The 17,891-nt window shown below is 41.6% G+C and overlaps 1 long non-coding RNA gene across 2 annotated transcripts in view; it reads right to left on the reverse strand.

Moving 5' to 3' along the window:
• Positions 1-17,891, reverse strand: part of LOC122211056 — a 401,702-nt gene that overhangs the window by 225,048 nt on the left and 158,763 nt on the right. The window lies entirely within an intron of this gene.

Consider the following 17,891-nt stretch of genomic DNA (forward strand, 5'->3'; position numbering starts at 1 on the left):
TTTAACACAAAAATTTTTACCACAAAAAAATGGTGGCTGATGTATGAAACTGGAAAACCTACTTTTTTCCTCTGTGCTACCAATTTCCTGTGAGGATATCCTAATTGTACTATAATGATTGAACATATAGAAAATCTCTTCTTTTGATCTTTCTTGATGCCATAGGGCTCCTCAATGCTCAGATTAAGATGGAGTTCTGAGGGACCTACTTCCCACTTACCTGAAATCCATCACCTTCTTTACTATATTCCAGCTGCCTCAGCTGAATGCAGGCTATCTTTTTATGGCAAAACTCCTTAGGAACAGGGATTTTCTTCTCCTTTCTTCAGTGGTGGTGGCAGCCTTCTATTTTTCCTTTTCCCTGGAAATTTCCTGTTCTACTCCTTTTCTGCTGAGTAGATGGTCTCTCTCAGTGACCACTTTTATTCCTGGATGGTCCAGACTCCTCTACCTTGAAAGCAATGGTCTTCACTCCTGGCTGCACTTTACCAACAGGTGCTGAAGAACACCTTAATATGCCAGTGCATGGAACCTACACCCAGGGGCTCTAATTCAGTTGATCCAGAATGGATCACCAAATACACAGACTTTCCTCCAGTGATTCTAATGGGTAGCCACGGTTAAGCACCATTACTATAAAAGAGAGCACCCCACAGTGCACAGTCCCAAGTATTCTAAGAACTGTAATAATAACAAATGATTGTTCTTGCTTAACCGAGCAAAAGAAAAGTCATAGGTACAACCTACTGCATCAGTCAGCACTGTGCAAGCCATGCAACAGGAACAAATAAGTCCCAAAAGGTCTCAGTGGCTTACAACAATAAAGGTTTATTCATCACCCAGATTGCAGGCCCTTCACAGGTGAACTATGGGTCTGATCCTTGTCTTCTTCATTCCAGGACAAAGGCTGAAGGCAATTCCTCCACCAAGGACTTGACGGTCTAGGGGCAGAGAGAATAGGATGTAGCAGAATCTCAGGACTGGTCTATGTGCCCTATCACGTTTCATTGACCAAAGCAAGGCTAAGTCTAGCCTTGGGAGTAAGGAGGGGCAATACTCTCACCAGAAAACTTCCGACACCAAAGCCATAATAGCAACTTGGCAAAGTGAAAGGGCTGAATGAAGATTTGGTTTTTCAAGAGAAAATGAATCTCTGCACTTCTGAAGGCAAAAGCAGAGGGGGAGGGGGAGGAGTAAACCTCTCTGCATCCATCATAGGCTTATGAAGATTAGTCACTCAAGTCATATTTCATGATGGATCTTGAAGATGTCAAGCAACTGTGGCTCTGGCAAGAGATGAGTAAGTGAAGCCCAGACAAAAGTGGAAATTTATTCTCTCCCTTCCTCTCAGCCTTTTAAGAGCTGGAAGGCCCGCACGGTTACAGGCAGATTCTAATGTGTTCGTTTCTTCATGGAGACCGCTTAAATGGGGGAGGGGGGGCTCCAGAGTTCTTGTAGCAGGTGACATATACAACAGAACTAAAGACCATGAACAAGAAAGATGAAAACTTGGGAAAGTTGATCCTACAAAATGAGAGGAGCAAACGTTTGCTGCTAATCCACCGTATCCCTCTGAAGGGGGACTCCCACAGGGTTCACACAACACAGTGCAGCGAACAGGGTACGGGCACCCAGCTGACCACCTGCTCTCGTGCAGCCCGAGGCAGGCCATATCATAGCTTTAAGCCTCAGTTTCCCCATTTGGAAAACAAGACTTTGCCCACTTTGCTGGATTGAGAAAACAATCATAATAAGCGACAAAATATGCGTAAGTCTTCTCAGTGACAGCAATTTATTATTGCTATTTTTGTTGCCCCTCCTAGCCTGTAAGGCAGGCAGCATGGACATTATATGCATCTTACAAAGAAAGACACTGACGCTTTAAGGGGGAGAGCAATTCACCCAAGGTCACAGGTCTTGGCATTCCGCAAAAGGAGTAAGATGACCCTTATTCATCATCTGTTGACGAAGTAACTATGTTTCTTTTAAATTTTCTTATTTCTGCAAGGACAAGTGCTCATGATAGAATATTAAGTGGAACAAAGCAAAAAAAAAAAAAAGCAAAAATTGTAATTTTAACATGTATGCGTGTCATATATATCCATATCTTTAATTATATCTATCTACTGAGTACAATAATCCATTTAAAACACTTAGTATAGTTCCTAGTCCATTACAAGCACTAAATAAACCAGCCAGTATCCTTATCATTTTTATTATAACCATATATGCATAGAAAAAGACAGAAAAGAAATACTCATGGAAACAAGCTAATAATGATTATTTCTCAATAGAGATTGGTGGTGATTATGTTTCCTGCTTTTCAGCATCTTCCAATATTTTAACAATGTGTATTTCTTTTATAATAAAAATATATGCGTATCTGTTTTATCACATATATAAATTACCAAATCATTCCTAAAACACATGGAAGGAGCACAGATAAAATGAAGGATACATATTTCATTTCAGGGTTAAGAAATGACTTTCTGTCGGAGAAGTCCGGAGAGAAAAGGAACTGCTGAGAAGGCAGGAGTACCCAGCCTTGGTAATGAGCCAACATCAGCTGCCTGGCTACTGGCAGGGAATTTATAAAAGGAGCTTGAGGGGCACCTGTGTGGCTCAGTCGGTTGAGCATCTGGCTCTTGCTCTCAGGTCATGATCTCACGGTTCGTGGGATCGAGCCCCGTGTCAAGCTTGACACTGACAGCACGGAGCCCGCTGGGAATTTTCTTATTTTCTTCTTATTTTCTTATTTTCTTATTTTCTTATTTTCTTTCTTTCTTTCTTTCTTTCTTTCTTTCTTTCTTTCTCTTTCTCTCTCTCTCTCTCTCTCCCCCCCCCCCCCGCCCATGCTTGTGCTTGCTCTCTCTCTCTCAAAATAAATACATAAACTTTAAAATGAATTAATGAATGAATGAATGAATGAATGGATAAATAAATAAATAAATAGTTTGAGCTGATAACTCTGAGACTGTATGGCATTACGAGGCATATTTAGACATCAGGGTATTTACACTTCAGGGAAGGGATCAGTTTCATAATTTGCAGGGTCTAGGGTAAATTAAAAATGTGGTCCCTTCTCCAAAAAACATTAGGAATTTCAAGACAGGGATTGCAGAGCATTAAACCATGTGCAGGACCCTTCTGGGAACAGAGCAGTGAATGACTACACAGGCCACACGTCCATGAAGCTGGCCAGGCTGCAGAGTCTGCAGTGTGAAAGTCTTGTTTACTCAAGATGATTTGGACACGCCAGTTGTCTCCTCAAAGCTGATTAAGGGGAAAAACTCAGCATTTCAGGAGGACTTAAAGAATCTAAAGCATATCCTAACCATCAAAAATCCTTTTTTATGATCTCCTTTACACTACAAAGTAAATCAAAGAAGTTACTTTCCTGAGGGAGGTTCCTGGTGAAAAATGGTGAACAGACCGCAGACATTTATCACTTATATTCTACATAAAACCCAGCCAGGATGAAAGCAAAGGAATGACAAGAAAACAAGACAAATCGATCAAAAGAGGCAACAACAGCATATCAGCAATTTCGGCTCCATTCTGGAAAAGTGAAAGTAGGTACAGAGCTAGTATCGGACTCAGCAGATTAGAGAAAGTTACAACCAAAATGTCTATAGATGAAAACACCACCAGGAAGTGACCTGGTTTGGCCTGCAGAATTCCTGAGTCTCAGCATTTAGAAGTACCAGGAATGACGGAAGGCTGGAGTAGCTGGATGCTGGCAGGAAGACAGAAAAGAGAGAGGCAGGACCTACGGAACCCCTTTCTCATGCCCAGGAAGACCAGAGGTTTATAACTGAACCACAAATGATCACTCTGGATTCAGGGTCATCAGAGGTAGCCAGGGCTGGTTAAGATGATTTTAAGTCAAATGAAAGTCTAAATACTGACCTGTGAGACTTTAATAGAATATCTAGAGAGAAAGCACAGAATATAGACTGGCTCCTCAAAACAAGAACAGCCTGCCACTGAAAAGGAACACTCAGAAAACAATGAAGGACTCTTAGAAATTAAAAACATCACCATCAAAATAAATAATTCAGCAGAAGAGCCGTAAAATAAAACCAAATGAATTCACAGGACAAAAGGACAAAGAATAGGGAATGGAAAGATTTTTTTTTTTTTTAAATAGAGGCTCTGTGAGAAAGCTCAACGCTCCATGCAAATGAGTTCTAGAGAGAAAGAAGAGAAAACTGCGCAGGAAATTCTTGGAAACACAAGAAAACTCCCTGAAACTGAAAAATACGAGAATCCCGTGGAAAAAGGCAAATCACAGAAGATCAGGAGTCAGAACACCATTAAATTTCCCTATAGCTACACTATAAAACAGAACATAGTAGATGAAGGATCAATATTCTGTTTAACATCTAGAATGCAGACATTCAAACTCTTAGTCAACTATGAGAGAAGAGTAAAGACATTGTCACATATGCAAGGTCTCAAGAAATTTACTCTCCATACATCTATTTCTAGACAGTTATTTGAGGATGCACTCTAGTTAAACTACACATGACTGCAAGGGAAGAAAGAAACAGGAGATCCCACATGGGAGAAGAATAAAGAAAAACCTAAGGAAGGTGGCTGTGTAGCCTAAAAAGAAATCATAATTCTACTGCAAAGGCAGAAGGCTCTGGGGGAGAAGTCTTGAGAAAATTTTTAAGAAACTGATTGTTTGAGGGGTGTCTGGGTGGCTCAGTCAGTTGAGCATCTGATTCTTTTTTTTTTTTTTTTAACGTTTTTATTTATTTTTGAGACAGGGAGAGACAGAGCATGAACAGGGGAGGGTCAGAGAGAGGGAGACACAGAATCTGAAACAGGCTCCAGGCTCTGAGCTGTCAGCACAGAGCCTGATGCAGGGCTTGAACTCACGGACCGTGAGATCATGACCTGAGCCGAAGTCGGCCGCTTAACCGACTGAGCCACCCAGGCGCCCCGAGCATCTGATTCTTGATTTCAGCTCAGGTCATGATCCTGGGGTTGTGGTTGTGAGATCCAGTCCAATGTTGGGCTCCATGCTGAGCATAGAGCCTGTTTAGGATTCTCTCTCTCTCTCTCTCTCTCTCTCTCTCTCTGTCTCTGTCTCTCTCCCTCTGCCCCTCCCCTGCTCACTCTCTTTCAAAAAAATTTTTTTTAATTTAAATTAAAAAAAATCTGATTGAGCTCAATAGTAGGCCTGTAGCAGAGATGTTCTGGCCTTCTGAAAAAAATATACACATCTCAAGATATACATATCTTAGTAAGACCATAGGAAAACCAAGGCAACGTGGGGAAATACCACAGATCCAAAGAGTTATGGACTAGGGAAATAGTAGAAAGTCATATAAAGAAGGAGACAAGGTTATTCTGCAGTACCTGGCTTAGCAGTGAACAATATTTGCATAGTGATCACTGGAGAAAACATATGTTAAGTAGGAAAAGGGAGGTTGTGGAAAAGAGTAGCAGTGTTCATTCCTCAACCACCAGAAAGTATTATGGAGCAGAAGGTAATTGCTCAAATTATTAATATTTGACCTCTATTATATATATGCATTACTAGGATGAAAATTAAAATTGAGACATTAAAATATAAACAATTAAAAACAAATGTCATTCTAATACTCAGGGTATGCTAATTTCCATAACATACAACTCCCAGGTTTTGGTGACTTTATCACAGATGAAGGTCTCGGTCTCATTCAAGCCACAACCCCATGGTATGTGGCCAGTGCTCTGTACCTTCCAGAGACCCAGGAACCCAAGACTCTCCCTTCTCTTGGCTCGTCAGTCTTTAAAATATGTCTGCTGCTGAATGGAAAGAGACCGAAATGGAATCACTCAGGGGGCTAGTGACCAGGCCAGAAGCAGTGGACACCACTTATGCTCAGGACTGGTTACACGATCCTAATCCACTTCAGCGAGGCTGGGATGTGAAATCTTTCTCTGTGCTCAGGTTTGGTGAGCACTCAGTACTTTGCTTGGGCATTTCAACACAAATAAACTAAACACAAATAAGCTGTTTAGGAATGCTCAGAGGCACTGGTTCTCAACCAAGAGGAGACTTCGCTCTCCAGGGGATATTCGGCCCTGTCTGGAGACATTCTGGTTGTCACGAAGTGGGGGGGTAGTACCGGCACCTACTGGGTAAAGGCCAGGACTTCTGCTGAACCCACCCCCCACACACTGCAACAAAGAACTACTTGGGCCAAAATGTCCAAAGCGCTGAGGTTGAAAATTCTTGCTGTAGACCCCATGTTTTCTGGGATTTCTGATAAGTAGAGATTAACACCATTGGGAGCAAAGAGTTCTTGTCTAAGAGTCAGAAGCTCCCGCTTCGCCCTTCCGTAACTCTGTGTGGCCTTGCCCAAGTCATCAACACTCTCCTCACTCACTTTCCTCTCTGGTCACATAGAGATAGTAAAACTTGTCCAGTCGTTGTCATGCTTCTTTGAAGGGTCAGTTGTACATGTATGGAGGCTATAAAAAAGGCAAGAATTCATTCATGTTGTAGTTTCAGGGGCCATAACTAGAAAGAAAAATATGTCATTAACGAAAAGTTTATCAATACTGATTATTCCATGGTGTTACTAAATGACACAGTCACTGAAATCAAATGCTCACCAGTAAGTAAACAGGAGAGGAAATCGGACCCAGCTAATCGACAGGATTACCACAACCACAGTTCCCAGATTTCCTGGGGCAGTGTCATGACAAATGGCAATGCTTCATGTCATTCACATGTTCTGAAAAGCACATTAATTCCGTTTACAAGCTAAAATCCCAAATGGCCTCTTGTACTCGACACAGCCTAGAAGTCTTTTGTCAAACCTGGGTCTCTATTTTTAGTTCAAGGCAGCATCGATCATAGATAGGGGAGAAATATGCTCACCTTGTTTTTTATTCTACTCCTGGTTTCAGAGTTGATGTTTAATAATTATTTGTTGATTGCACAGCTGAATGAATATAAAAAGAAACACACACATACGCTACAATTTAATTCAGCCATGCTGTGAGGTCTCCGGGAAGAACCCTACTTCTGTTTCTTTGCATATTTGCAATGACTCACACATAAATGACACTCAAAAATGCTGAATTAACTAATTATAATTACTAAAATTAATTTCTTGAGCGAAATTTCTGCTAGACGTAATTTATGATAAATGTAGGGAGGTATTTATGAGATCATTTTATGAGAAGCATAGGAGAAAGTACAGACTTCTCCAGGCTAGAAAACGCATCAGACAATATTTAAACACTGGAAGCACTAAAGAGGACAACGCACAGGCAAACATACAATTTATCATAGTCATATCATTGGTCAAGTAGGCGTAATGCGGCTTTCGTAAAGGGATGTGATCAAAGCAGTCTGTGGTCATCCAGAAAGCTGCCTGGAAGTGGCAGGGCGTAGGCTAGGGCTCCTAAGATTTGAAGAGACTATGGACAGGTGGGGGACTTCAGGGAGCCAAGCCCGAAGTTAGGGGTAGGAAGGGAGCAAGCACATTAAAGGATCAGTGCATTATTAGAAGTCCACAATTCTCAAACAGACCGAGGAAGCTGCATTCTATTTTTTAATACAATATTTCAGACAGAAAAAGCATAATGAAAACACTTGGAGTCTTATAGCCCAGACATAGTATATATGGACATTTTCCTGTATTTGCTTCAGAATTGTCACATAAAGAACAAAAACATGGCACACACAGTTGAGATCCATGTGTCTCCCAACTCCAAGCTGATGAGCCTTCCTCTTTCCAGGTTAATACCTTGTAAGGTTAGTGTCTATCCTCAAGTCTGTATTTGTATACCGTTACGACATTTGTACATATTCGGAAATAAAATATGTACAACTTTTTCCAGTTAAAAGTAGTTAATGGCATCATACTGATCACCCTCTTCTGCAACTTGTTTCTTTGATCAACATTTTACTCCCGGGTTTTCCATGTTGACATATGTCATTCTGGTTCATCTATTTTTAGAGCTCTCTGGGATTCATTCCATAAATGTGCTACAAATGCTTTATTCATTCTCCTGACAATGAATATTAAGGTTGTTTCCAAGTTTGGTCAGTGTGTTTGCTTTTGCTCTAACAAATGATGTCACCAGGAACATTCTTGTATATGTGTGACATTTATGAGTAGTGAGTCCTTAAAAGTATAATTGCTGAATTATAAAATACACGTATCTTCAAGCTTACAAGAGACTGAGAAATTGCAATCCAAAATGGCAACGCTCATAAACATTCTCACCAGCAAGTCTGAGTTTGTTTGTTTCACATGTTTGTCAGTACTAATCCTATCAGATATTTTAACTTTACCTACGGAATGGGTTTGAAACCTCATTTTTCCCTAATGAGATTAATTTTTTTCATGTCTGTATGGGCTACTCCAGTTTCCTCTTCTGCAAATCAATGGACCATATTCTCCACTGCTCTTTTATTGGTCTTCTCTTTTTCGTATAGTTCTTTATTATTGGACATAAACCTTTTCTTATTTGTAGGGTAAACAACTTGACAGAATTTGTTGCCTGACTTTTTACTTTTTTAAAGTACATTTTATTTACTTAAGAATTTTTGGGGGGCACCAGGGTGGCTCAGTTGGTCAAGCGCCTGACTTTGGCTCAGGTCATGATCTCACAGTTTGTGACATCGAGCCCCACGTTGGGTTCTGTGCTGACAGCTCAGAGCCTGGATCCTGCTTCAGATTCTGTGTCTCCCTCTCTCTCTGCCCCTCCCCCATTTGTGCTCTCTCTCTCTCTCTCTCTCTCTCAAAAATAAGTAAACCTTTAAAAAAAAGTAAAAATAAATAAATAAATAAAAAATAACAATAAATGAAAACAAAAAGAATTTTTTTTTTACTTTCTATTATTTCACAGTAATTTTCCCAGGCAAAACAAATCTAGTTGTCAGAAACAGTTGCTGGGAGAAAGGGGCAGAACAAAGGAGGGACTAATGACCTTTGCGGCAGAGACTTATAAGCTATCTCAGTCAGTTTCCCTAGGAAAGGGTGAGATGAGTATCTTTAAGGTGCTAACGAATTGGGGGAGTTCTCTGAGGACATACAGAGGGAAAAGTCTGGCAAAGATGTGAGCTACGGCCTCTGCCTGATCCCACGGCGTAGTCTGAAGTATGAATGACATCACAGACTTCTCCCATCTTGAAGCAAGAAGTGTTTTGGACACGCAAATCAGTTCCTCATTAGCTGGAGGCTCCTGCTGACTCTCGCCAAACCCAGCAAGAGAGAATAGCACCCCAGACCTTTCCAGACAAGGCAGCTCCCGTCAGCAGAGCAGAAAGGGACGCAGGCAGGAAGCACCGGCAGCCCCAAGTCACAAGCGGCCCACCCCATACGGCGGAGCTCTGCGGGACACCAGATGGGATCTACCGCCCGTGAGTCAGACCCTTGCGTCTCACTACCACCATGCAGCATAGGAAACGTCACCTGCGATTTGGGTCACAGTGAAAGGAGCCTGAGATGTGCCGACAGACTTGCTCAAGGACCACACTAATACTCAAAGAAACCCCAAATTCAGACTTTCTTGCTGCCGACTCCAGAATTTGTGCCCTATAGAATTTTCCACGGCAGCCCCTCTCTGAAAGTCGTACATCCTTTATTTTAACCTTCATCGGTTAGTAACAGACTGCGCCAGGGAAGCTTTCCTTCTGCCCGACGGTGGTTGCGGTTGCCTTCCTTTGGCACCAGGAGAGGAACTGCGGGGTGAACAGATTGCCCGGGTCACGTGGGGGGAGGAGGAACACGCCCCCAGGCTCACCTTCTCTGAGCACCCTATTCGCACCACATCCTGGTGCCCTTCCCTGGAAAAAATGGCAAAAGGGCTCACCTCCCTGAAAACAGTTAGTACCTGAAGGAATCCAGGCTCACTTTAAGGAAATCCATTGCGAAGAAATGTAGTTTCATGACTTGATGTTGAGGAAATCCTCTGATTTCATACGTGACTCTCTTTGTAGTGTCATAAAGACACGGCTAGGGGAAAATGGCACCTGGACCCCTTATAAATTAAAGGTCAATAGAGCTGAGGTTTTAACCCTGTCACCTCGCTACAAATCGAAATTGCCACGGAACTTTGAACACGTATTGTTACAGGGAAGGTCTGCACGGTTCAGCGAGACACTGTTCATCTTTGTGCTTAATACTTATTGAGATTCAAAGACGCCTCACCGTCCACGCCACGACAAACGCCACTCCCCGCTGCACGCCAGCCACACACGTGTTGTCTCACTTAACGCAGCAAACGATCTGGGAGCGTGCAGTGTTTGTTGTCGGCTGCTTTCCCTCATGACAATTTACTCCTGAGCCACCCTGCCATTTGTAAAAGCAACAGACAAAAGATTTGCCAGATGGTTTGGGGATCCGAGGGTAGGCAATGTTTCTACACAATATGTTCTGCTGGGTTACAGACGACACAGGCACTGAGGCAAGGTGACTGTGATGGGAGTTCCCGCAGCATGGCAAAGAATTCCATTTGTTCACTACAAACAGTGTCCCCCACACCACCATGAGGACCGCAAGAATCTGAATTACCCTTCCTTCTCTAAACGACACTGTTCCCCGTACACCAAAAGAGATGCCACTGAGGCCGTGCGCCGTTTATAAAGGGGGACGTTCCACTGTACCCACATGCTGCAGTGATCAGTATTCAGCACTCCAATTAAATACCGCAAAGTTAAGTGGTAGTAAAATTAAAATGGAGTCGCAGAATGGAAGGGAATCTCAAACCAGGTGCAATTACACTCATTTTTATACCAGGCTCTTAAATTTTAATGTTTTTTTATGGGCCCCTGAATACATGAATTATACAAGATTCATATCTTTTCAAATGAATTTCAGCTTCCCCCAAAATTCCCTAGTGTCACAGAGATAGTACAGTGGACAACATAATTAAAGAATGGAGTTGATGGGGGGCGCCTGGGTGGCTCAGTCGGTTTAGTGTCTGACTTAGGCTCAGGTCATGATCTCAAGGTTCATGGGTTCGAGCCCCGCGTTGGGCTCTGTGCTGAACTCTTGCTCAGAGCCGGGAGCCTGCTTCAGATTCTGTGTCTCCTCCTCTCTCTGCCCCTCCTCCACTTGCACTCTGTCTCACTCTGTCTTTCAAAAATAAATAAATGTAAAAAAATCAAAAATAAAGAATGGAGTTAAAAAACCGACCGGTAGGTATTACACTGAAGAAACCTCTACATAAAAATCGCTGCATGTAGAGCAGATCCATAAAAACCCAGGCTGATGAGAAAGACGTTGAATGAAATTTGACACGTCAGTTTTGTTTGTTTTCTTCTGATACCTTCAGGACCACCTCTGCCTACAGGAGTTCCTATCACTGGGTCCCCTTGCTATCCTCTGAGGACCGTTTTATATTAAGTATTTATAACTCGTGTTGCTCCGGCTGATCAAGGTCCCTTCAGATTCTCAATCAATTTATACCTGGCCTCATAGGGGAAATAAATTCTTTATGTCTTCATTCATTTACTCCTTTGTTCCTTCATTCTACCCTGGGCTGAGGGTGTGGACACTGCCACATACTAGCATCAAGTACTTAACCTCTCTGTGCCTCAGTTTCTTCATCTGTAAAAGGCAGTAATGAATAAATTAATTAGTATGCATCCTTTACTTACAAGATGATTGTGAAGGTTAAACATGTTAATTGTTATAAATCTATGAGGACAATGTCTGCTATATAATGACTATACAAGGTAGACATCATTATTATTCATTCAACAAATATTTTCTGAGCATCTACGTGTGTCAGGCACTGACACATCTGTGATCAGAAGCCCCATCTCTGACCTGAGAGGGCTCCCCTGATCCCAGCTCTTTCTTGCCCCTACCCTCAGAGATGCTAGATAACAGAAAAGGGGCTAATATTTTATAAACAAGTTTCACCTAGAGTAAGCTAACAGGGCAGAGTATATGCATATGTTACTACGCTTAACAGTAGCCACGATAATTATAATACTCTCCCCTTAACGAGCACTTACAGAAAAGTCTGTGACATTATTTACTTTTTATTTTAATTATATCAGTGCTTCTTTCATGATAGTTATTGTTTTCTATCTTCATATTTTTACCCTTTCTCTCCTCAAATTAAGTATCCCAGTCTGTCTGTCTATTCCATATTTATTTCTATACATCTGGCAAAGAGTTGTTTGAGGCAGCTTACCATAAAGGCACTCAGGCTGAAAATTTTCAAATAAGGCCACACACACACACACACACACACACACAGAGAGAGAGAGAGACAGAGAGAGAGAGAGAGAGAGGGAGAGGGAGAGGGAGAGGGAGAGGGAGAGGGAGAGGGAGAGGGAGAGGGAGAGACAGAGAGCAAAGAAACTACTGTATCCAGAGAGTTCGTTAAGGAACATACAATAGCTATGTGCAATACTTAGTTCTGATATCCCTAGCAGCCAGGGAAAACAAAGAAAAAAAATGATGAATCAAAGGACTCAAATGATTCATTGGGGGAAACAGTCTCTCTTCTGTGGTTATTTTATGGCCCTCAACTCTGAGATTAACCTACCAGAGGAAGGTGGTCTTCAAAGAAGAGGTTTGGGTAACAAAGCAAATGATGTCCTCTGCAGCACCCCCACCCACTCCCCAAGTGTCCACATGGTATCTCCCCCACTGCTCTGTCAAATCAATCCCCCAGGAATCTGAAGGACATGAAGCAGGTGACCTGGATTTTATTTTTTAAAGGTGGCTTGGGTTTTTAAAAAGACAATTGCCTAGAAAACCTTAAGAAGCGTGAATCAATCCCTCAAATTGCCTCCTCCAATGTCAACATCTTAGCTGTACTTAGCTGTATTTATAACAGGAGCAGGTGGTGGTCAAATCAAGACTGTAATGCAAGGGAGAATTTAAAGTGGTTCTCTTCAATGCAGTCCTTGTAAGAACAATCATCTAATCTCCATAGGCCAAGTGCACAGAGGGCAAGGTGAAAGTGCAAATGAGTGATAGTTATTTCCAACCCTGGGCTAAGAATGCTGTATACATCATCTTTCATTCAATCATCCCTACAGGGTTTTTTTTTTTTTTTTTGGTCTTTCCTGTTGATATAATTATTATCAATCCACTGCAAGTGAGGAATACAGAGCAAAGGAAACTTAAGCAACATTCCCAATGCCATAGAGCTCTTACATGGCACAGGTGGGGTTTAAATCCTGCACTTGGATTCCAAAACTGATACTTTTTCCTATTCTTAAGCTTTCCCCAGGATTTTATGGTGAACATTAAAGAAATAAACAAGTTTGTAATCACAGCCTTAGTGCGACTGCATCAGTACAGAGATGAATAGGGGCTCAGAGGACCTGACTTCAAGCTACGAGATCTTGAGTTTCTTGGTTATCCTCTCCGAACATCATTTTATTCATCCATAAGGTAGAAAATATAATGACTCATCTTCAATGATGTTATGAAGGTCAGAAATAATGTGTAAAGAGCCTGGAATACAGTAGATATCCAACAAATGGGAGCAACTACAGTTATGATTTAAGAGCACTCCTGGTCCACATTGTAGAAGGAGACATTACTGTTCTCAGAAAGTAGCAATGGATCTACTTAACGACGCAAAGACATGGGAAGAGGTGTGTAAAACATCCTGGATGAAGGGAAAAGAAAGAGTAGGATGGGAAGGAAGTAGACGTTTACTTAACATCAAATAGGAGCTAAAAGATTTACTTACACATCCCATTTAGCCATTCCAACAACTCAATACACAAGATATCATGCTTTTTTTTTTTTTCCTGCCAGAAAAGTAAATTAAAGCTTAGAGAAGTTAATCAATTTGTTCAAACTCACCATATGGTAAATGGCAGAACTGAGATTTAAGTTCAGGTCCCTCGATCCCACACCCATTGCCCCGAACTATCCTATGTGGCATCTCAATTAATCAGGAAAAAAGCTCCCGTGCGCATCAATGTGTTTTTCCATCTCTCTTTAATATCACCGGAGATCCTGGAGAACTAGATTTTCCTCTCGTCTCAGACACTAACTAGAGATGCAGCCACAGCCTTCGCTCAGTCTCCATTCCCCCATTTCTAAAATGAAGCAGTGAATCTCCAGCATTTCTGAGGCCCTTTTCAGCCTTAACATTTTATGATGATTCTTTCCCCCATCCAAAGAACTCTGCTGGCAATACAGAGTGAAGACACAGCACATATGTACGAAAGTTACTCCGTTTATATTAAATTCCACATTCCTGCAGGGATATGTAATGTCTGTTGCCCTTCGGTCGACTCTATACTTCAGTGTTTGTTTACAATCATTGGAGCATGAACAGCTATTTTTAAACCTGGCTTTTCATGTAAGAGGGTTAAAACTCAAACTGAATTTGATTTGTTGGAGAATTCAAATCCTCAGGATTATGGCAGAGAAAAAGAGAAATATAAGTCACTTTAATTACCCTTTGACTGTCCTCCCTGCACACCCACCCCCCATAATTCCACTAGCAAAGATGCCATTGGTTGAGCTGACTGTATCCAGGGCAGAGAAGTCTTCACATTGCTGACTGATGACCAAAGGTCTTGGGGTTGTTTACTTTACATTTTTGTTCAAAACAACAGGAAGTAATGTTTAGGAGGCAGCTGGCTTGGGAGTCAGCAGCAAATCCGGAGATTTGCACAGCTGGGCAAAGAGAAACATATAGCTTTCAGTTTTTCAGCTGAATTTTTATCTATCATGCTCTCCTTTACAGAATACAGGCTTTGAAGTCACACGGATGCCTGTTCAGCACTTACTGGGAGAACGGCCCGGTAGAGAGCAAGGCACGTAGTAGGAATGTAACACACATGCCTTCCTTCTCCCTTCTGTTACTAACATGGGTTTTGTTCTGCTTTGTTTTTGTTTTTGTTTTTACTGTTTATTTATTTTTGAGAGAGACAGTGAATGGAGGAGGGGCAGAGAGAGAGGAGGAGACACAGAATCCGAAGCAGGCTCCAGGCTCTAAGCTGTCAGCACAGAGCCTAATGCGGGGTCCGAACTCACGAGCAATGAGATCATGACCTGAGCTGAAGTCGGACGCTCAACCGACTGAGCCACCCAGGCGCCCCAGTTCTGCTTTGTTTTTAATGTGGGCCCATCTGCAGACCTCAGTACAGAACATAAGGTCCCTGAGAGCTGGGATTGCTTGCTTATCTCTCTTGACCGTCTCCCTATCACTACAGCCTGGAAGAGCATCTCACTCATAGTGGTTTCAATAAATATTGAATAACTTACTGATGGTTTACATTCCTGGAGCACTTCACAGAAGAATGAGATAAGAATGTTACCAAGCTGTTGCACAGGATAGGGAGTGACTGCTAATAGCGTGGGGGTTCTTTTGGGGGTGGAAAACATCCTAAAAATTGATTGTGTTGATGGCTGTACAACTCTGTGAATGTACTAAAAATCACTGAGTTATATACTTTAAATATGTGAATTATATGGTATGTGAATTATATCTCTATAAAGCTATTCTTTAAGAGACTTTTTAAACCCCTCCAAACTGCACACGTTCATGAACATCCATATTTAGACTGGAAGTTGACACCAGTGATCTGAATAAGCTGTGGAGCAGCCGGTAGCCAAACGAACTGGGAGAAATGGATTAAGAAAGAGGAGAAGAAATACAGCATCCCATTCAGGAAAGAGATGCCCCTACAGTTCTGTCCTAATGAAAACATGCTCTTTCCCTCCCTATACTTAGACTCTTCTCAAGACGAGCCTGATAAAGATAATGGACACAGGTGGAAGGGCCAGGCGTCAGAATTTCAAGCCTTTTTCTTATATACTAACTCATTCCAAACAGTAACATGACAAGCTGTCAGATGAAAATCTCTTGGCTTCCAACATGGCTTCCGAACTCATGAGTTTTCAGCATTGCCAGGAAATCTTGAGTCCTGATTATCTGATCAACTCTTTCTTATCAGAAATCACATACTTTACATACGGCACACACTCTAGAGGCATATTTTTAAACGCTTCATTCATATTCATCTACCGTTTAGTATTCACCAGACATTGGGCTAAGTGCTGGAGACTGAACCATAAAACGCAGGACTGAGAGTTAATACTTACGGAGCATGCCACATGCTTCATAAGGATTGACCCAGTCCATTATCCTAGTAAGTGTTTAAGGCAAAGACTAATATCATCATGAACCCCACTGAAGAGATGAGAAACCCGAGAAAGTTGAGAAACTTGCTTAAGGTCACACCACAAGGAAGTGAAGGATCTGACATTATGTCAAAGCAGGCTGTCTCCAAAGCCTGAGCTGCAAACCTCTACTCTAACTGCCTCCCATGTTGAAGCTGGGACACGGCCAATCTGGGAGCAAACACCTAGGTGTGATACAACATGCCGAGTGCCATGTCTGACTGATGAACAAGGTGCAGTCAGAGGGAACACGGTGCTCACATATTAATTAAATCTCAGAATTTTAGAGCTGAATGCAACACAGAGATCATTTCCTCTAACTCTTTTGTCTTTCAGATGAGGAAAATGAGGTCTGGACAGAAGCAATGACTTGCTCAGTGTCTCAGAGCTTATATTAGTCATTGAACTTGATCTCATGTCTCTTAAGTTCCAATACTTGTTCACTAATTTATTCAAAAATATTTGTGCCAGGTACTGTGCTCTTTTCACTACACCCTACCGCACATACCAGTTATAAAGATGAGAAATTATTTTAAGCAACATTAAAAAACAGACATAATTTCGTATTTAATCATGCAAAGATCATACTGTCCAATGACAACTTTGCAAATTCATCAAATCACTGTTATGAGGCATAAGAGCAGGGAAAAGAGTGACAAAGAGAGAGAAGGGGGCGGATTATTGCCTCGTTGACTACATGTTGGGCTGATCTATCCCCACTATTTCAAGTAGCCTTCTAGATAATCCTATTGTATATTAGTAATTTGCCATTTTTTAAATGATGAAACAGGTTCCCAAAAAAATCTAAATAATTTTGCACAAAGTTACAAGACTAATAAGCAGGCGGGGAAATATACATTTGAGCCCTGCTTTTAATAACTGCAAAGCCCAAATTCTTTTCTTTCCCATGCTGATTTCCAAGCTCAATAACTAGGTAAGTCTGCTATCTCTGAATAGTATGGATTCTTTGCATTAATCATTACATAAATTATAGTTAGGTTCAGAGTACCATAAAGGCAGCAAGGTGGATAAAATGACCTTTTTCCTTCCAGCCCTACTTGTCCACAAACATAAAATGTCATCTTCAAACTCTCTATTTTACTCCCCGCCTCACCCGCTCTTTTTCTTAGACATGCAACTTTAAAATGTCTTCTTTAGCACAGCCAGCTGCCATGGAGACTTGAAAGCAGGTGACCTGGCCAAGAGATCTTATCAACTGATTTTTAATGAAGGTTTCTTTCCTGAATGCCAAGTATAGGAGATGAGTTGAAAATGGGCATTTCCAAATGTTAGAGAAAGCCAAAGACATCCTAAGGCACTTAGATTTCTCAATCAGCCCTTTCTTTATCCATGCCAAAGGTCACCCTGAGAAGGTGCCTGATGGCAGACATTATTTTGCAGTGGCTCAAGGACTTCTAAGGTCACATAAGTTTCTTTTCACCTTTCCAAAGAGTTTTCTTAACTCAGGGGTCAATATATTCCTCCTTAATCATATACAAAGGTGGTGAACTTATACTCTGTCCATAATTTTTGAACAATAATGTTCCAATTAAAATTTTCAGTGGGTTATCTTTGGTTTACTACTGTTATCATTTAGCTCAGTGGTTCTCTGGCTTGTCTACACATTGGAATCACTGAAGAGCGTCCGAAAGTATCACCACCTGGGTCTCACTCCCATGGATTGTAATTGAAATGATCCGGGAGTGACCTGGGCTTTAGAACTTTTTAAAGACTGCCAGATGATTCTAATGTGCAGAC

Source organism: Panthera leo, chromosome F2 (assembly GCF_018350215.1).
Source record: "Panthera leo isolate Ple1 chromosome F2, P.leo_Ple1_pat1.1, whole genome shotgun sequence".
Classification (NCBI taxonomy): domain Eukaryota; kingdom Metazoa; phylum Chordata; class Mammalia; order Carnivora; family Felidae; genus Panthera; species Panthera leo.